Raw genomic sequence first — 22,562 nt, forward strand, 5'->3', positions numbered from 1 at the left:
GTTAAATATTTAAAACTTTCTTATTGAATTTATATTAATAAAAAACAAAAGATAAGAAAAAAAACAAAAAAGCGTTAAATTTACATATAAAAGTGTTAAATATTTAGCACAAATATTTTCAACATAAAATTTTTTATTCTGCACATATGATTTTGAAGTTTTTGTTATTATAAGATTAACGACCAACTAAAAATGTGTGTGTGTGTGTGTGTGTGTGTGTGTGTGTGTGTGTGTGTGTGTGTGTGTGTGTGTGTGTGTGTGTGTGTGTGTGTGTGTGTGTGTGTGTGTGTGTGTGTGTGTGTGTGTGTGTATGTAATCCTTTTATAACTTTTGAACGGTTTGACCGATTTCATCGTGGTGCCATTCGAAAGGGCTTAACCAAACTTAGATTTCCTGAAAATTTGAACCGATTCGGGCCAGTAGATTTTCAGAACTTGCAAAAAAACTACAAAAAAAAATTTTTTGAAAAGTGGTTTTTTTGGAATAACTTTCAATCGGTTTCATCGATCAATTTCAAAAACTGATCAGCTTTTAATATCAAAAAACCGCGTCGAGTGCCGTCAGTTCGGTCAAAATCGGTTAATTCGTTCGTGAGTTTTCGTGAACGAAAGGAAATTGACGAAAGTGTTTTTTCGGGATTACTCTGAAATTTTCGGTTCGATCAATTGAAACCTGAAAATAACTTATGGGGATGATAAAACTGCGTCGAATGCTGCAAACCTCATGAAAATCGGTTGATCCATTCAAAAGTTATTGCGATTTGAAAATTCTGAAAATAGTGATTTATTAAACTCCTATCAAACTTTTGAGCTCGGAAAGCTCAAAACTACACGAAAATTAGATTTTTGAGCTCGAATATATTTAATTCGAAGATCGGTGCTATTAATCAATAAAGATAAATAGTTATTATTTATATAATATTATAAATAGAAGCCGAACTACCCGATCCAAATTTTTGAAGACTGAATAATTTTTGATTATTATTATATCGTTTTTACTTGTATACCTATTTTGGTTTTTACAAGACTATATCCCATATTTTCCACATTTTCGCTATGACCACTGTAATACCACTCAATTTACAAGTGGGTTTTATGGTTATTATATAACTATCATAGATGTTATAACTGGCTTTCGGCCTTTTAACTTAATACTTGTTTCATTGCGTTCAACGTATTCTTTCCACTTATAATCTACTTATAATCAACGTTTTTTACGCTTTCAAATTTTTGTACGTATCTATAATCTCCATGCGGCTGTGGACCGACTTGTGCTTCTGTACTGCATTTACCCCAACCCTCACCCCTTTCTATCGGTTGTTGGAATCGTGGCGATGGGAAAACCACAGAGAAAACCCATGCCAGTACAGTTCGGCTACCGGAGCGACCCCCGACGGTTAGTTTTGGAACTATTCGAACAACTGTCGGGGCTCAAACCCTCGCCTCACGACATCATGTGCGAACGAACTAACAAGATAATGACTTAGTCCGCTCGGCCATCATGCCGCTATTTTTGATTATTATTTCTTTATTATATCTTATCAGTATGAGGTCTCATATCACCAGAGAAAATTTAGGTGAAAATACCGATTAAAATTTTTTTCGAACAAGTGGCAGGCATCAAATGAAAAAGAAATCAATGTAGATAATTGAAAAACATTTCAGTAGAAGAGGTTTTTTAATCAAATAAAACTAAAATTTCTTAAATTCAACAAAGAAAAATTATCATCGGATAAAAATAAAAAAAAAAATCGAGCATATCATCTAAATATTAAAAATAATCAAATTAAATTATTGTTACTGCGTACATTTTTTTTTCTCATTTTCGCTATGATCACAAGCATAATAAAAATTGTTTATTATGTCATCATGAAATACGCAGTTTTGAAATAAATTAGGTAAAGTTTCATTAAGAAAAAAGTATTTGATTTATGTTGCATTACAAGTATTCTTATGTTGTTAGCTGTGGCGAAGACAGATGTTCGTGATCTACAATTGAGTTTAGGTTGTCCTAGTTATCGATTTCAAGTAAATCCTCCGCGTTGATCTCAAATCTATCAAAGAAGTGATCGCACTCCATTTCACCATCTGGAGATGTCTTGTCATTCGTTGGAATCATTACTTCAGCTTCAATGACGTTTATTGACGAACTCGTTAACGTATGTGGTTTAGTTGGTTGTGGATCGAATGATGTAGATGGTTGATGATTAGTTCGAGAGAATTCTGATTTATGGGTTATCTTCTCACATATTTTTTCCCGATTCTTCATTGAATTTTTCACGTACCCTGTAAATAAACAAATTATTTATGAACAGAATTTACATTTAAAAGAAAAAAAAGAGTGCTATTGAAATATTTAAACAAAATGTTGTAATGAAATAAATAAAAAGTAACCTACAAACCAGGAACCTAGTAAATCACCAAATGACCAAGTTTCCTTGGTATCCTAATAATAAAAAAATGTTTGATTATCTCTCAATTGAACCTACTTGAAGTACTACTGCGGTCCCCAGTAATTCCAGTTTAAAGAAAATCTATTAATTATTGAGGGATTTCAGGTACGGAAGATCGGTTCAACGAAGTCGATGATAGAACGAAAAAAATTAGGAAAACGGTTGACCCTGAAGGCCATCCCTGCAACTTCCCGCTATTTTCGTAATTAAGCGCTCGAAATTGCACTTATTATGTTTTTGAGTTCTTCAAACTCAAAAATCTAATTTTCATGTAGTTTTGAGCTCTCCGAGCTCAAAAGTTTGATAGGAATTTAATAAATCACTATTTTTTAAATTTTTAAACCGCAATAACTTTTAAATTAATGAACCGATTTTCACGCGGTTAGCGGAATTCGACGCAGTTTTTCAACTCACGAACGAATAAACCGATTTTGACCGGCTTGGTGGCGATCGACGTGGTTTTTCGAAGTAAAGAGCTGATTAGTTTTTGGAATTGATCGGTCAAGCCGTTTGAAAGTTATTAAAAAAAAACCACATGTAAAAAAATTTTCTTTCGTAGTTTTTTTTAGATTTCTGAAAATCTACCGGTCCGAATCGGTCCAAACTTTATTTAAAATCTAAGCTCAGTCAAGCTCTTTCGATTGGCGTCAACCGCGATAGAATCGGTCAAGCCGTTCAAAAGTTATGAGAGGTTTAGATTCATTCACACACACACACACACAACAGTACCTGAAACTCGTCAAGCATTAAACCAAGATGATCGTCCTGACACGTCAAAAATGGTTCCCAAAACTATTTGCTGTTGACATAGGAGGGACAACACTGACGTCAACAAGGACTCTGCGCTATCTAGGGGTAATGATAGACGAGAAACTATCTTTCTGCGAAGACTTTGACAGTGCCCACAGGAAAGCCAGCAAGAAGGTATCTAGCCTAGCAAGAATCGTGATCAACATTATGGGACCAAGAACCAAAAAGAGAAGAGTCCTTTTGGAAACAGCCCATTTGGTATTGCTTTAAAAAGCGGAGTTATGGGCAGACATATTAAAGCAGAAGACCTACCGGCGAAAAATAGCAGCAGTGCAGCGGCGAGGCGCACTCAGGGTTACTTGCGCCTACTGCACGGTCTCCGAAGCGCCTGTATTGGTCATTGCGGAAGCCGCGCCCATCGACCCACTCGCATTCGAGAGAGCAAAACTCTATGACGCTAAGACCAGTGGCGAAAACATGAAGGAGGCAAGGACGAGGATAAAGACGGAAATACAGCATAAGTGGCAGGACCGATGGACATCGAGAGAGACGGGCAGATGAATGGCACGCCTGATCCCAAACATCAACATCTGACTTTCTCCGGGCAAACAATGCCCAGACCAAATTGACGACGGCGAATACACGTTTTTCGAGTGTGTACGCTAGAAGTAATACAGAAGCAGCACCGAAGAAGCCATTGGCATCACACTCTCCCCTAAGAGCTTGGTAACCTGCATGCTCAAAAAAGAAGATAACTGGACAGCTATTGCAGCTTACGCGCAAATGCTTTTAAAAGAAAAAACCGCAGAAAGGGACCAGTAACTAAAAGTAGGCGTCGTGAGAAGCCACATGTACTGGATTGAAGTAATGCTAACGCGGTTCCGATCTAGTCTTCCATATAACTTTATCTATTTCACACGACTCAAAAGATCGAGTGGAGGTGTACTGATCGCTTGCAGGAGTACACTGAATGTAGTACTGTTAAAATTTGATAATATTTGGCAACTCTTTTCTCAGGTTGAGATTATCGTATTTTATTCATCAGTCTTGGTATTAAAATTCATTTAGTGAATATTTACACTCCACCGGACCTGCAGGTGCATATCTACTCTGACCTCCTTGAACTGCTATCGTCTTACACTCTTATGGATGCTGGAGCATTGGTACTGTGGGAGACTTCAACTCACCGAACTTTATTGATTATATTACATGTCTCGTTCTCGATGGTAACTTGTAGTAGCACTGATTATGTGTAAGTCTCACAACGTTTAGAGTTTAAATTTAAAAAAATTTGTCGCGCTGTGCGCCATCTATAAGCTATACTTATCTGTTACCGACTGTTTCTCCTCATATTTTTTCATTGTGCGTAAAGCAAGCACGTTTACGAGTGTCAATTAATTAATTAATTAATTAATTAAATTTCAACAATTCGACTATTCAACAATAAAGAAGAGGAAGCACTCGAGATCATTATCAAGGGAAAGACACAAGAGACGTAGAAGTCGAAACCGATCTGATGAGAGTTTGTAAGTAATGCAAAACCAAATAGATAACCTCACTAATATAGTGAGTACATTAGTGACCACAATTAGTAATAATAATAATATTAAGGATCTACCAGAGAAAGAGAATATTCTTCCGTCTGAAAATAATCCTAATAATGGTGAGTAAAAAATTATAGCTTAAAAAATTTTACACGAATATTTAAGCATAGCCAAAATATCCACACGATATTTGGCTGGTCATACTCACAACTATGTTCAACAAGAACATATTAAGTCGTGAGTTGCACGATAAGTGAGGGCCTGTCAATAAGACAAACAACTCATCTCTAGTAAATTATAATTCTTATTGAAAGAATTATTTTTACTAATTTATTTTTTTTTCTCTGTCCTCTGTTTGTACAGCTCCAGTGAACATAAGTGACGTTATCACTTTAATCGCTGACAAAAAACAGGACAACAGCGAAGCTGTAGACGCGACAGAAAAAACTGACAGTAGTGAGAAGTCAGAGACTACAAAGGACTCAGCGGCCAAGGAGGAAATTTTAAAGATTTTAGGTGACGACTCCAACTCGTTGAAACAGCTAAAGATCGACTTCCAACCTGAATTAGTCACTATATGGACTAAATGGACATAGGAAGGACTGCCGGAGAAAACAAAGGAATCAATCCTAGAACTCTATCCTAGGAAAGGAGTTTTGTTTACAGAAGCGCCTAAAGTTAACCTAGAAGTCATGCCGGTGCTGTCTGAAATTGCTGTCAAGAGGGACAAGCACTTTCTCGAAATCCAAAACACTGTAGGCTCCGCATTATCGGCACTTGGAGCAGCAATATCGATGGTTTTAAACAGAGAATCAGACGAAATCGATCAAGAGAAATTTCTCGAATATTTATCTCATACGGGACAACTACTGACGGACGTATTCTTTCAACAGTCCGTTGCCAAAAGTCATTCATTACACCTCTGCTTTCTAAGACTATAAAACCAGCGATAGACGCCTCTAAGGCAGATGAATGGCTCTATGGGAAAAATTTCACAGAACAAGTGAAAAAAGTTAAAACCATAGAAAAGACTACAGCGGGCATAAAGGCCACCGATAAACAAGCAACAAAATCAGCCTGGTCAAAAAACAAGAATCAGGGAAACGGGAAGAACCCACCTGCGAAGTACAAGCAGGTGGGTCAATTCCTAAAGAAACCAACGATCAAATTCAGGAGCCGCACGAAGAATACGTCTCAGAGCACGTCACAGAGTTCGTCAAGACAATACAGCAAATCAAAGAGCCAGTACATGTCGAGGAAATAACTGACCAGGTAATTGCAGGTAGACTGAAGTTTTTGTCCAAGAATGAGCAAAAATTACTTCGGATCAATTAATTTTAAATTGTTTGAGGGGATACCAAATACCTTTTAAGGAGCCACCATACCATGATACTCCACCGCCAGAGTATCGTGGCAATGACAAAGATTTAGAAATTATCAAATCCGTAATCAAAAAACTTAAAAATAAGAGCAATCGAGCCATGTGAACCTACACCTGGACAATTTCTTTCCTCATTCTTTACAATTCTTACACCAGATGGATCATATAGGTTTATTTTAAAATGGAAGACATTTGAGCAGCAAAGCAGCTAGTTATGCTCAATGCCTACCTAGGTTCCATGGATCTTAAAGATGCCTTTTATATGATCCCAATTCATAAGTAATTTAAAAAATACTTAAGATTTTCATTTTCAGGCAAGTTATTTCAATTTACTTGTCTTCTATTTGGGTTATGTATAAGTCCGTACATCTTTACCAATATTATGAAGCCGGTGATGAATTATCTCAGGCGTCAGGAAATGTTACTTATAATATATCTAGACAATATCTTGATCATGGATCTATCATATGAACGATGTTTACGGAATATTAATAAAGTAATTAAAATCTTGGAAAGATTGGGCTTAATTATAAATTATAATAAGAAGTCACTTATTCCCCAGAACAAATGTAAATATTTAGGATTTAATATTAACACAAAAGATTTAACTTTAGAACTAACAAATAAAAAGAAAAATCAAATAATATTTTTACTTATAAACTTAAAAATCGGTATAAGATATGCGAAATAGCTCATATATTAGGAGTTTTAGTGGCAGCATATCCGGCGGTAGCCTATGGTCCAGTTTATTGTAAGAGATTGGAGCGAGAAAAATTTCTTGCTCTAGCCATAAATGGCAATAACTATGAAACAAACATTTTGGTAAAAGAAGAGCCAGCAGATTTTGCGTGGTGGATTAAAAATGCTCAGATTGGGACATAATCCAATCAGAACTCAGCAATTCACACTAGAGATATTCTCAGACTCCTCCTTAACAGGTTGGGGTGCACACTGTGAGAAAAAGAGTGGATTCGGGTTTTGGAGTCAGGAAGAAAGAAAACACCACATAAATTATTTAGAGCTGCTAGCTGCTTTCTTTGCATTAAAGTGTTTCGCTTCACACTTATCAGAGAAAGAAATATTATTACGCTTAGACAACACCACTGCCATAGCATATGTAAATAAAATGGGTGAGGTACAGTTTCCTCATTTGAGCGAACTAGCGCGAAAAATTTGGTTATGGTGTGAGGATAGGACACTCTGGGTTGTCGCATCATACATACCATCAAAAGAGAACGTGGAAGCAGATGCCGCTTCTAGAATCACTAACATGGACACGGAGTGGAAGTTATCCCAAATCCTTTTTAATAAGTCCCAGAAGAAGTTTGGTCCATTTACAATAGACCTCTTTGCGTCAGGAATCAATGAAAAGTGCAAAACATTTTGCTCTAGATTTGCGGATCCAGAGGCATCATTCGTAGATGCATTTACGATTCCATGGAATAATAAAAATTTCTACGCGTTTCCCCCATTTTCTCTTATTTTAAAACTCTAAGGAAAATAATTATAGATAGAGCAGAGGGTGTAATGATTATACCAGAGTGGTCAACACAACCTTGGTATCCTCTCTTCAATTCTCTTCTTATTGAACCCCCTTGGATACTGGAGCCTAACGATAATTTACTAATTTCTCCTTGCAGGTCGAAGAAACACCCACTAGCATCCAATCTATCTGTACTAGTGGGGAAATTATCATGGAGAGCTTTATCAAAAAGGGATTAAGCCGGAATACAGCAGAATTCATGTTTAAATCGCTCAGTCCAGCTACTAAAAAATAATACCAAGGCTCATTAAAACTGTGGTCTCAATTTGATATCGAGAATAAGATTGACACGTTTAACGCAAGTTCAACTGATGTTATAGCCTTTTTAACCAGAAGATGTCAAGACGGCGCTAATTATAGTACACTAAATACATCTAGAGCAGCCGTATCTTTAATATCGATACAAAAGATCTCTGAGGATGGTCTAATTTCAAGATTTATGGAAGGAGTATATAAACAAAAGCCTGCGACTCCTAAATACGACTGCACATGGGATACAGTCCCAGTATTGAAGTATCTCGAGTCACTTCATCCACTTAACAGCCTGACTACTAAGGAAATTGGAGAAAAAGTAGCCACTCTGTTAGCGCTAACGACTGCCCCTAGATTAGAGACCCTAACGTTGATTGATATAAATATTAACTATTCAAAATCAGGGGTCACTATAAAGATTCCAGAGACAATTAAAACATCGAAACTAGGAGCGTTTCAACCAGAACTAGTATTTCCTTATTTTAAAAATAAACTGGCTTATGCATGGCATCAATAATTAAAAAATACCTAGAGTATACAAAGGACTTAAGAGCCCCAGATAATTCAAGGCTATTAATATCTACAATCAAACCGCACGGACCAGTTTCGGCACAAACTCTGGGACATTGGATCAAGAAACTTCTAGGGAAAGCAAGAATTAACTCTAAACAATTCTCAACTTACAGCACACGTCACGCTGCGGTGTCGTCAGCTCACAAGGTTGGAGTTAACATTGACATCATTCGCCGTACAGCAGGATTGACAGAAAGATCAAAGATGTTCGCAAAATTTTATAATAAACCGATTTGTGAGTCGAAAGAGCAGTTTGTACGTGCAATTAATAACAATAAAAATTAATACAGCTAGAAGACAGTAATAGTTGTAACTAAGGGAATATAATAATAAAAATAACTAAGATTACAAGTTATTTACGCTAAACATCTATAAGTTATCGAGAACGAGACGTGTAATATAATTGTACGATCAAACGAGCCCGCCGAAGGCGGGCGAAGTTCGATCGAAATTATGTTACACGTTTCGTTCGAAGATGATCAGTCTCTCCCTATAGCATCCCAACTATTTACCCATAATCATCTTCCTTGCTTGACATCTTTTAGCATTACCAAGCACGTTATTCTTTTTAACAAAAGAAAAAAAAAAAAAAACGAGGAATCTCTGAAAAACATGAGGAGAAACAGTCGGTAACAGATAAGTTTAGCTTATAGATGGCACACAGAGTGCCAAATTTTTTTAAATTAAAACTCTAAACGTTGTGAGATTTACACATAATCAGTACTACATCAAGTTATCATCTTCGAACGAGACGTGTAATATAATTTCGATCGAACTTCGCCCTCCTTCGGCGGGCTCTTTTGATCGTACAATTCTCTTGTCAGAGGCCTGGATGTGAAGGTTGATCTGTTAACTAATTTTTCTTTACTCAATAATATTAAACAATTCGATGGGGTTCTGAACTCCAGGCAAACAGTCTACCTTTCTTCAGCATCTACGACTAAAAATACTCACTAATGTCACCAAATTTCTTAACTCCAAAACTTTACTACCTTTGTATATTTGTATGTCTACTAGTTATCTACCTCAGTCATAAGGAACCAAATATCATGAATAATATAACACAACTATGTATCAAACTTTACTAGCAACTTGTATATACATTTATCATATGATTATATTTTATAAATCGTTTATGGAATACGTATGAACGCATATATTATCATGATTATTAATTGATATGCTATTAATACCTTGATGCTACTCTATTCTACGCTCCTCAAAAGTAAAATTTTCGTGTCATTTTGAGCTCTCCGAGCTTAAAAATATAATCGAAGTCCAATAATACACTATTTTTTATTACACGCTTTTTATTAGCTTCACCTGTATGTTTGTATGTTTGTTTGTTATCGACTCCTTTGGGCGCGATTTTGACCCACTTTAAACGGCTAGATTTTGTTCAAACTTTGTCGATTTATTGAGGACCGATGACAATACACTAATTTGATAAGATTGTTCTATTTTTTAATTTGAAAATTAAGATTTTTGTTCATTTACATGATTTTCATCTGTAGTTGACAAGGCAAAAATTGTAATTTCCAACCATTATTTTTAGCCGATTTATTCAATATTAAAAAATTTTAAAACACCAAAGAGAAGTTTTAATTCAACAAAGCATATAATAGTTTAAAGAAACTAAAAAAAACCAAAAAAGTTATTAAAATTAACAAAACTAAAAAGTGGAAAATGAATAATAGTTTAAAAAAACTAAAAAACACGCTTTTTATAGAAACCCGAACTAAAAAAATTGAAAATAAGTTTTAATAAATTTAGATTAAGAATAGTGTCAAAAATTTCGATAAATATAAATTAATAATAATGTGAATAAAAAAAAAATGTAATTTATTTTAAAAAAAGCGTGGGGTGCTTTTTAAGATATTATATAAATGATAATCACTCTACTCATGTCTGTCAATAGAATATTTATATCTATTGACCCGTGCATTCCACGCTTTTTTTAAAAATCGAATATATTTTTGTTTATTTACACTATTATTAATTTATATTTATTGAAATTTTTAACACTATTCTTAATTTAAATTTATTAAAACTTATTTTCAATTTTTTTAGTTCGGTTTTCTATAAAAAGCGTGGTTTTAGTTTTTTTAAACTATTATTTAGTGAATTTTCAAACCGCAACAACTTTAAGATAAATGGACCGATTTTTCCGCGAATGGTGCCAGTTGACGCAGTTTTTCAAGCCTCATGAAGAATTTTCGAGTTTTGATCAACCGAAAGTGGAATTTCGGAATAATTCCGAAAAAAACTCTTTTTTCGGTTTTTCTCCGACAACGATGACTCACGAACGAATCAACTGATTTCTACTGAGCTGGCGGTGATCAACGTGGTTTTTCGATGTTAAAAGCTGATTAGTTTTTGGAATCGGTCGATAAAACTGCTTAAAAGTTATTTCAAAAAAATCACATTCGAAAAAATAGTATATTACACCCCTTGGAAAGGAAAACAAGAAAAGCCTCAGATCACATGTGTATTGACCTCGGACAACATGTGGTTTTACCACGTTTTTCAAAAATCGAGTTTTCATCAGATCTCGACGATTTGAGGTCCTAGGAAGCTTCCCTGATAAATTCCCTCAACAATGTCACCGTATATATATATATATACATATATATATATATATATATATATATATATATATATATATATATATATATATATATATATATATATATACACACATACAAACATACGCGCGCGCGCGCGTGTGTGTGTGTGTGTGTGTGTGTGTGATGCGCTTATAAGCCTTGAACGATTTGACCGAGTCCATCGCGGTTAGCACCATTTGAAAGAACTTGGCCGAAATTAGATTTTGAATACAATTTGGACCGATTCGAACTTGTAGATTTTGAAAAATCTAAAAAAAACTACGAAAAAACATTTTTTCAATGTGGTTTTTTTGGGATAAGTTTTAAACGACTCTACCGATCGATTTCAGAAACTAATCAGCTCTTTACATAAAAAAATTGCGTCGATCGCCGCCAAGTTGCTCAAAATCAGTTGATTCGTTCGAGAGATGTCGTGAACGAAAGGAAACCAAAAAAAAAGTGTTTTTTCGAAATTACTCCAAAATTCATAGTTTGATCAATTTAAGCGTGGATATTCATTATGGAGCTTGAAAAATTGTGTCAAATGCCGCCAACCGCGTGAAAATCGGTTCATTATTTCAAAAGTTATTGGGGTTTAAAAATTCATAAAATAGTGTTTTATCAAATTTCTGTCAGACTTTTGAGCTCGAAGGGCTCAAAAGCATAGAAAAGCTCGGAGAGCTCAAAAACATCATTAGTGCAATTTTAAGCCCCTCGGTATGGAAGTTGTAGGGATGGCTTTTAGGGTCAACCGTTCTTCTAATTTTTTTTTCTTGACTGAGGTTTCAGTAACTATTATGTAGCACCTCAATAATACCTCAAAGACCTCAAATTTTCTCTTGTAACTGAGACTTTTATGGTGCTATTGAGACGCTATTAGATCCCCAATAGCACCTCAAGTATGCAAAACGACCAAAAAGCGTCAACTTGAGGTGCCAGTTAGGCTCTGAACTGTATGTTGTTTCACTATTCTGGATTTACCCATAAGGCTGCTAGTATATCAGAAATTTGAGGTGCTAAATTTCGACTCTGATTTAGACACAAATCGTATGTGGCCATACATGAAAACAAATTTTTGTGTACACCTCGAGGTAAACGTTTGATGTAATTTACACAAAATTTTTTGACGAAATGACGGAATAGTTATTTATGTATCTTGGGCGAGCCACGCACCAAAACTGCCGAAGTGATAAATGTTTTCAGCAGAGATAGTATAAGGCTGAGGGTATGAAGCTGATAGTATGAGGCCCGATAGGGCGAAGGCTTCATATCCTTGCTGCAAATAATTATCACCCCGACCGTATTTGTGCGTGACTTGCCCATGTTGCTTAAAAAATTTTTCGTCTTATGGCGTACGTATATGGGTTTTTATGTGCACGAGATACTTATTATAAATAAATAGCGTAATATGGTATAACCCTCTATTTCTCTAAATACAAATACATGAAAATCTTGAAGTTAGTCGTAGGTGCGTTTTTTTTTTTTTTTTTATTAAAATGACAGTTTAAACGTAAGCTATTCGGCTGTATAAAGATTAGTGACGCATGCGTGACATTGTCCTCGACTGTATAAAGTTCTTTTCGTGCTAGGCGGAAGTATGAGGGTTTTTACGTGCAGACGACACTCAATCTGTAAATAATACGCGTTCGCGCCCGTAGAGAATGATGGCATCGTACACTATTTATTCATAAATTGAGTATCTCCTGCGCGTAAAAAACCGCATAGGTCCGCCATAGGATGAAAAATTGTTGAAGCACCATGGGCAAGCCTCGCGCAAATACGATCGAAATGATAATTATTTATAGCAGGGATATAAAGCCTCGGCTTTATCGGGCCTCAGCTTTATACTATCCCTGCTGAAAATATTTATCACCTCGATAGCACTGGCGCGTGGCTAGCCCAAAGTACATAAACAACTAATACAGCCCAGTAGATACTGGCGCGTACGCGTATTATTTACAAATTGACTATCGTCTGCACATATAAACCCCCATACATCCGCCTAGGACGAAAATGTATTTTTTGTAGTACTCTCTTCGCTCGACCGATAACAACTTACTCAGTTTTGTTAAAAATGCGCCCATAATCTCAGTCTCGTGACGTCACTTCAAGCTTACCAAAATACCTATCTTTGCGCATACATATCGAAAATAACTATACTGTGTATAAGTGTTTCAAATAAGTTTAATATAAAAATATACTTAATCTTAGAATTATTATAATTTTCTAACTGTAAACTTCAATTATTAACATCTCCACTATTATATATCACCAAGAATTAATAACTCTTTTAAATATTATTGAAACAAGTCATGAAAAATCAAAAACTGTGAGTCTGGTAAAAGCACATGAAAATATTTAAAGTATTTAAAACGAAACTTACGGTACGTTAAGTTTTAAGTTAGCTTTCTCTTTTATTATTGTGAGATGAGGAATTATTTTTATATCGTTCTTGGAAACATTTGATTTCAATGCAGAACCACAGGTGCGCGATAAATATCTAGTCTACTCGAATTCAGATGTCTTGTAAGTATGATATTTTTTTCAAGGAATTTTTTTGGCTATAACAAGTCTTCAAATGTAATAAGTAACTAAGCACTTGCCGAGTTATGATTATTTATTTGATATTTGATACATAATTCTTTACATAAAAAACGACATTTTTGAGGATAATTCTCGACTGAACCATGATTTATTCTATTCTTTTTTTCCTTTTCATTAAATTTGTAATATCGGATTTTTTTTTTTTTCATTATTAAAAATTATTGAGACCATTGTTGCTCTGTATGCACCACACAAACCTCTCTAGAACCGAATTTGTCGCCTATTTTCAAACAAATTCGGATCTACAGGGTAGATGTAGAACATTAACTGGGCCTTTAACATAAATTATAATGGTTATCTTACGAATATAATTATAACTTTTTTTTTATCTGCTTCGTGCTCAGCCCAGTATAAGAAATCACCTCCTTCAGTTTTATTTTTATAATTAAAAAATTGTTTTAATTTGAGCGAATAGACCCAGAGTTATCTGATCATTAAATTGAAAATTAAAAAAAAATGTAACACTTAAGGTTAATTTAATTTACGTCAAAAAATAAAAAGAAATTAGCATATAAGTTACTAATTGAGTAGTTATTATGGCTCTATTCTTAATATAGTTCCATCACGCACAGATATTTTTCATAGACGTATGTGTAAGAAGTTTGTTGTAAAATGCTTTTACCTAGACACTTGCTTAAAGTTATTATTAATCGTCAACTTAGAAAGACAAAAATTAAATAGTTTTAGAAAGTATATTTAACAATATTTTGCATGCCTTGAGCGAGAGCGTAGGTATGCTCTACTCTCGCCTAAAAATGAAAAAACTGGGTTCCATCAGAGTTTTATTTAAATAAATAATAATATAGTGGTTAAAATAGGTCGGCCTTCATACCACAATAAAAGAAAACATGAATGGTCATTTTTCTAAACAATCAACAGCTGGTCCAACCCACAATTTAGAAAAAAAAATGAATTTTTCAAAATAAATCCTGTTAAATTCATGTAACACTCTTTTTATAATCACCACAACTTTCGAAAAACAAAACTAATTCTTTGAAATTTTATTTTTTGTTCTCCGAGCGGAAAGTGGCAACTTTCGTCCCCCTGCGCTACCTCGGCTTTGCCTCGGCCAACAATTACAGGTGATCTGAGGCTTTTCTTATTTTCGTTCCCAAGGAGTGTAATACACTATTCAATATGTCTGTGAATTAATTGTGACGAAGTGATTAAAAAACTACAACTCTATAATTATTCGTATAATTATAAAATAATAAAATCTGCACTGTCGAAGCTGAAAAATTTACATCTCAGGCTGCCATATTTAAAAAAAATATATAAATAGAGTTAGTGAAAATCTGCTTCTTTCATCGGAGCATCCTAGATGGCATTAGCAAAGATTTCCATTCTATCCGAGGGAATTTGAAAAATTTACAAATTACACGACCGCTTAAGGCATGCACATTTGGATTTTTCAATTTTTTATACGTACAGAGAAACTAGAATTTTTTTACATAAAATAGACATTATTCAAATGAATTTTCTTGCTATAAATCGATGTAACTTATAAATGATATTTATAAGCTGATATTTCATGGTTGCTTTTTGAATTACACAATTACAAATTTTACATGCACTAGAATTATCTTTTTTATTTTTTCCTATGATAGAAAAAAATGTTTTTGTAGCTCCTGCTTCCAAAGTTCATCATTCAAGCCTTACTTAGCGTACGTAAAGTCGCGTATTCTCGTGATGGTTGTATACACTATAGTATCGTGCGGGATAGTAGGCGGAGTCAATCTTTCCAACTGACTGACCGTGTGAAAATGAAAATTAACTACAACCCTAGTAGAAGTAATCAAGTTTTCACTCGATTCTAACCAGTAACTAGCAAGTCTAGTCGAACTGGCCAGCTACTACCCAAAAACTCGATTTAATTTCTATTAAGAAATAAATATATAAGATTCATTGAATGTACCTGTTCGCCATTACCACTATAAATCAAACTATCAAGTGTACTCTCTTAAATCGAAATAGTGACTGTCGACTATGAAATTGTAACTATTCACTATTTAGTAGTGAAAAGTATACCACTATTTGAATTAGTGATCGACTCTGCACTGCAAAAATAGTGAATAGTCACTATAGTCACTATTTCGATTTAAGAGAGTAGTGAGACTAATTCTAGCGCTTGCGTATACCAAATCACCACTCATAAAAAGCAGTCTGTCGATTATATGTTCAACTCTGTGCGATTCCTAATCATGACTGTGTGTATTATTTATAGTATTTATAGTTATCTATCACTTTAATTAAAATTAAAAAAAAAAAGTTGTTATAAATCTACGTGACCAATGAATGAATGATATAAGGAGACATTGCAAAATTTTTTGATAACTAATATAATTAAGCTAATTACAATAGTTCTTTGTAAATGAATAATTTCTCTCTATTGAACTTTGAAAGCAGTCGTTATAAAAAATATTATTCGATACATATATCTCAACTGAGGCATTCACAGGGCTTAATTGAGACACTTGCCAGAAAATAACGGCACGTTTACAACGAGATTAAGTACGCAGATTACCCCCACGACCAGTTAAGCGAGTAATTTTAAGTAAATGCCTCGAATAAAGAGAATTTAATCACTTGATTAGATAAATTTGTTTCTCAACCCCAGAAAAATTAGATTTTTAGATCAATATATAAATTAATGTATTAATTCTAATCGAAATTAGATTGTATTTTGTGGAAATATTTAGAAGATGGTTACGCTTACAGTCTAGCCTTAAAACATCCAACTGTTTTAGAACTTGAGAAGCCAGAAATATGACTGGTTATATGTTTGTCAACTTATAATTTTCCAGAATCAAGCATATAATTTTAAAGAACTTAATCTTCTTGATTGGAGTAGAAAAATTCTTGAATTAATAAACTTTTTTTGATTTAAGGAAATTTTACTCGATTCAAGAATTTTTTGTCTTGATTCAAGACAATTACTCTTTTCAAAATTATTTTTTTAATTCAAGAACATTTTTCTCGAATCAAGTTAAATTTTTTTTTACTGCACACAAAAATCATGACAAAAAAGCACAACACGGTAACAAGCTTATGTGTAAATCTAATATTGAATAAAATTAAAAAAAACCATGATAAAAGGGCACAACACGGCACCTATCTGAAAATTAATAACGAATCATTTGTCGTATGGATCAATTATCGGGCGGATCAATCGTCTGTGGATGAAATTTTGCGGATGAATTGTCTGTGGATCAACCGCTACGTAATTGTTGAATTATTGTTGTCGTTTGTTAAAACAATCAATGAGAAATTTTTGCATGAGAAATTTTTCATGAGAAATCTTTGTTGCAAGTAATTATTACAGATTAATCAAGACAGGGAGCCCAATAATTTAACTCTATATTAATAAATAGGCTTATCGAAAAGGGCCTAAAAGAACAGATTGTAAGAACTATGATTTGAATTTTTAGAAATTTATTGGTGTAGGTCTGACTAAAAAAAAAATTAGGAAACCGGTTGACTATAAAGGCCTTCCCTGCAACTTCCCGCTAATTCCATACTTAAGCACTCAAAATTACACATTAAGTTTTTAAGCTTGTCACGCTCAAAAATATAATCTTTGTTTCATTTTGAACTCTCCTAGCTCAAAAATATAATAGAGGTTCAAAAGTTATAAGAGGGTCAAACACACACACACACACACACACACACGCGCGCGCGCGCGCGCGCGGACATGCGGACATCATCGCGAAAACATTCAGGGAAGCTTCCTAGGACCTCAAAACGTCAAGATCTGATGAAAACTTGATTTTTTAAAAATGGGGTAAAACCAATAACTTCCCGAGTTTTGAAAATTTTCAATTTTCTTAGCGGGTAATTAAAAAGCGTTAATCTGTATATATTAGGGTGTCCGTTATTTCCCAAGTTGATTTTTTTTCGCTGCCCCTCCCCCCTCTAGATTTTTAGCTCTTGGCCTAAAAAAAAATATCTGACATAAATAAGCTCTTAATTACCAAATTAAACCGTGTTCAAATCGAGTTACATTTCCCATTTAAATAATGTGGGAATTCGGAACTTTTTGGAATTAATTTTTTACCTTCGAAAAAAATGCCACTACGACTATGATCGATGTTATTATCACAGTTTTTCAGTCTTGCTATGAAGTCTTATGTGTTATAATCATTTGTTCCGTCTGTAAATGTTCCAAAAATTTTATTTAAAAGCTTAACAGTTACAGTTACGTTAACAATGCGATGTATCGAATACATTCTTAGTAATATTACCGTTTATTTGTTTTTTTTTGTCTCTATTCGCATTTATTTGTTAAGCAATTTTTAGTCGCATGAATAGTTGAATCTTTCAACGCATAATTCAAGAAAATTATAAAAGTTTTTTTTTTTTTTAAGATAAATATATTAATAATTTACCACCAAAATTTCAAATCAATATACCCCACCGATTTTGAGTAAGTAATTTTCGACTTTGCATAATTTACACGCAGAGGTTTAGAGAGATGGTAAAGTTAGTATGAAATTTTCCGTACTACTCGAGTGATGCAAATAATTTGCCTTAATCATTTTTCGTTTAACGTGAAGTGATATATTTGGATCAAAAAAAGCCAAAGCAGTTTTTTCACCAGTTAAATACCACCGATGGTTTTTGATTTTGTGCAATACTGCCTAAGAAATTTTCTTTTCAGTTGTCCTGTATTGATACAGAGTCTTGATATAATTTAAATCTTGGTATGGAGCTGATGCTGCAAGAGATGCTACAAACCAAAATGACACATAAATAAATACTACACTGATAAAAAATTTAACTTGACTCGAACAAGAATTTTGGACCAAGAACACCATTTTGAAGAAAAAGAATTTCTTGAATCAAGTGGAAAAATTCTCTAGTCAAGATATAATTTTTAGTTCAAGAAAACTTTCTAGATTTAAGAATTTTTCTTCTTGACTCGAAAGTCTTATTTTCTTCAGAATGGTAACTCGATTTGGGCACGGTTTAATTTGGTAATTAAGAGCTTATTTATGTCAGATATTTTTTTTTTTAGGCCAAGAACTAAAAATCTGGGGGGGCAGTGAAAAAAATCAACTAGGGAAATAACAGACACCCTAGTATATATATTAGCTCAAGATAACCCTTTACAGTCATAATTAAAAATTGTTCTTACCGAAATTAATTTTTCTTCAATTTCAGATAAAGTATTGTAAGTAACACAACTTTACTTTTTTTTGTGGTGCCTAAAACAGAGAAATGGGTTAAAATTATACACCAAAACTAATTTATGAACAAACAATTTCATACAAATAATGGGTAAAAATTATACTCATTAATCATTTTTAAGCGTAAATGGACTTAATTGAAGAACGTCTCAACAATATCTATAACATTTTACTTGCATTATCGTTGACTGATTTAAATTGATTTTTACTTAAAGATAGATTCAATGTTAACAGGTCAACCATGACATAGCTTATCTTGTCAATCCATGAGTCTTTTTTAGTAGCAGCCACTGTGGAAAAAAAATTCTTCCGCTTCTTTTCTTTATGTTTGCGCTCGTGACATAAATGCTTTTCTAAACATCAGTTTAATAATACGCACATGGTACGTGCATTAACTGAAAATAAACGAAAAAAACATCAATTAATATCTTTTCTTCAATTTATTCAAGAAGATCAATTAAAAAAATGATATGTTGTCTAATTTTGTAATAGAATCATGAGAAGTTTTCTTTTATTTTTTAACGAAAAGATGATACTCTATGAAAGATAGTATTATCCAATTTATAATAAATATATATCATTTAGACTAAGTGTGAAATCAATTCACCTCGATAATCTATATATAGCAAATAAATATGAGTTTGTAGTCTTTCTATTAATAGATATATATTTTAATGAAAACAATGTTGCAATTATAAAAAATATTATAAACTTGATTAACTACACTGATAAAAAAATTGACTTGACTCAAGAGTCAAACTTTTGAACCAAGAATCCGATTTTGAAGAAAATGATTTTCTTGAGTCAAGAGAATAAATTCTTGAGCTAAGAAATTATTCTTGATCTAAGAGAATTTTCTTGTTTCAAGAATTTATTCTCTTGACTCAAGAAAATAATTTTCTTCAAAATGGAATTCTTGGTTCAAGAGTTTGGCTCTTGAGTCAAGTCAATTTTTTTATCAGTGTAAGAACTAATGAACAAAGCATTCAAATTCTTCAAAATTGCTCTAACAAATAAGAGAATAAAATTTTTGTGTCAGTTGTAGAAAACTAATGATAGAAAACTTATGGAATTAACGAAAATTTATCAATTTTTTTAGTGTTTTGCTTAAGTTTACATGTTCGTGCCAGAAACCAATAAAAAATAGGCTTTTCAATAAACTTAGTAGAAAAATTTTTTAATAACAAAAAAATGAAGATTAGATCTTTTAGTAATTTATTTATCTTAAGACTGTAAAATTTTTTTCTGCAAATAATTGTTCAGATATCGATGATCAAAAAACGAACGATCCTTTTTCATTAAAGCAGATGTAGAGAGGAAAAAACGTTAAATTTAATCTGAATAAACTATTCAACTGACCTGTACATTAGTGTAAATGTTATTCTTGTATGTTTTTGAAATTTTGATAAAAAAAAGATTTAGAAATTTTTACGTTAAATTCTACAGTATATTATTGCGTGAAAATCGTAGTAAATGTATTCTTTTTTTGCCAAAACATTGCAAAAATAAAAACTTAAAGCTTTAGAAACTTTATAGTCCATGGTTACTACAACCATTTTTTATTGAGATACTACCTCTTGTAAATCACAAGAAAATTGAATGAATTTTCATGTTTCTTCAATTTTTCTTAACAGAGGATTATATTATGTTTCTTAATAAGTAAACAAAAAAAACTAAGTGGTAGTTAAGTGAAGGTAGTTAAGCTGAAAATCTATTATTGGTATATCATATTAAATTCCATACTTGAAAGATTTTTGAAGATAGTATACTTCATATGGATCAAAGTTAAGCCTTTAGTCCGTTGTAAAGGATGTGTTATTAGACATACCTGTTCTGTGTAACATGAAGAAAGCTACTTAAAAACGAATATGCATAATCTGGTTAGAACGGAGCCGATAATCCATCACTTCAACTTGAGGAAGTGTCAAAATCCGTAGCTGAATGTCAACACATATTTTACTCAACATATTAGGAGTTAAATCCTGTCACCTTTTTAAGTTGTTTTCATAGTGTTTTCATCGTATTGAATTTGAAATAGGTTGTTTTCAAAATATCATCTAATTTCTTTGGATTCAATCTATAGAAATGATGATAAAAATAAGTTATAAATTTGCTACATGTTAAGTATGAATAATAAAAAGTATCTCAGGCAAAAAGATGTCTTGATCACTGTATTAATTCTGTGAATTTATCATTTTTAAATGCAGTTGTTATTTATTTTACCAAAATTTTGAAAAAATCTATATTAGTTACATTTTATATTGATTAATACACATTTTATTATTATTTCGTAAAATATCTGTGTCACTATGCATAAAAGATCTTTTGATATGTAATTTTGTGTTTTTAAATACACACATAAATACATGTATCAATCTTAATTATATACGAAATAGTATCCCATTCTATATAATTCTATTACTATATTAATTAACACTGTATCACTGTAGAATGGTTACAAATTTTCTCACAATACAAATATTGTGTTCATAAGAATACCGCTATGTTAAATAAATTATACTTGTACCGCATTATCGATCGATCTTAGTTCGTATAGCGCCACCATGCTAGACTAAATGAAATTATGCTGTCGCTATGTCACTGAGATGCTATCATTTTATTCATCATTGTATTCGATATAATGTAATCTCATGAACTTTTGATCGGATTTTTCAGCTCATTTTCCACCTGATATCACTGTGAAAAATATGTCTCGCTACTTGAATTACCTAGATAAAAAAAAAAGAAATTGTATTAAATAAAAAAAAACTTTTCATACAATTAGTCGAAATTCCATCGAAATAAATGTATATCCAAATTTTATTGAGAAAAACACTAACTAGATGAAGTAGAGAATTTTTTTGTTGGAAATTAAAATATACGTATATTGATGCCGGATTACCGGTTTTGTGAATGATAAGATTTACATATACATACCTCATGAATGAATCTCTATGATGACTTTCATGATGACGGACGTAAAGTCAAAATAAGTTTTTTTTCTTAAGATTATACCAGCTGTTTATGTTGTGTACACCATTATAAAATTCGTCCTCGACACTACTCGGAGTTCAGGCGGAACATATCGCTGTTACCTACGAATAAACCAATAAACGGAGCAGCCATCTGCTTACCAGCCGGCATCATTCTGTTCCCTTTCTTTTCTCATTCGTAGTTATAAAATCCCCTGCTAGCCCTTCATGTGCCTTCATGGTTGTTTTATGGCGTCTCTAAAATGAAATTGACGATAGCCAGCTCTCTTCACAGCTATAACTTTTGTTATGTTCCATTATCACCAATTCAGTTTTAATCTACAAACATAAAAAGCATATATTATTTTTTAATAAAATTTACTCTCGATAGTGTTATAATTAGGAATTGAGTATAAATTTCAATTAATACAAAATAATGATGTTAACCATTTATACATTTTCAGTTTTAACTTGAAAAATTTATAAATATGATAGTTACTACAATTTTTATTCACTACATTCTATTCATGGGTTTGTGATTTTTTTTCTTTTGAATGAAAAGCTTAATGAACATATTATTATAATGATTTATCTAAATTTTTATATATATATATATATATATATATATATATATATATATATATATATATATATATATATATATAATTGGAGGTGTGTGTCCGATATTTACTTTGCAGC

At 32.8% G+C, this 22,562-nt stretch overlaps 1 long non-coding RNA gene across 8 annotated transcripts in view; it reads right to left on the reverse strand.

The window, feature by feature from the left end:
- Positions 1–217: 217 nt before the first annotated feature.
- The window catches only part of LOC141529662 (uncharacterized), a 28,851-nt gene continuing 6,506 nt past the window's right edge, over positions 218–22,562 (reverse strand). For 7 of the 8 annotated variants that reach the window (XR_012479638.1, XR_012479633.1, XR_012479634.1 and 4 more), the window contains exons 2-7: positions 21,829–22,202; positions 21,419–21,620; positions 20,720–20,968; positions 18,996–19,286; positions 18,840–18,909; positions 218–2,285 (exon numbers count right to left, since the gene is read on the reverse strand). This is a non-coding gene — a long non-coding RNA (uncharacterized LOC141529662). Of the gene's footprint in view, positions 2,286–18,839; positions 18,910–18,973; positions 19,287–20,719; positions 20,969–21,418; positions 21,621–21,828; positions 22,203–22,562 lie in introns of all 8 variants that reach the window. The other variant, XR_012479639.1, reaches the window with a different exon arrangement.

Source organism: Cotesia typhae, unplaced genomic scaffold (assembly GCF_013202065.1).
Source record: "Cotesia typhae breed Kobodo isofemale line unplaced genomic scaffold, CoteBio_Ctyphae contig_48, whole genome shotgun sequence".
Classification (NCBI taxonomy): Eukaryota; Metazoa; Arthropoda; class Insecta; order Hymenoptera; family Braconidae; genus Cotesia; species Cotesia typhae.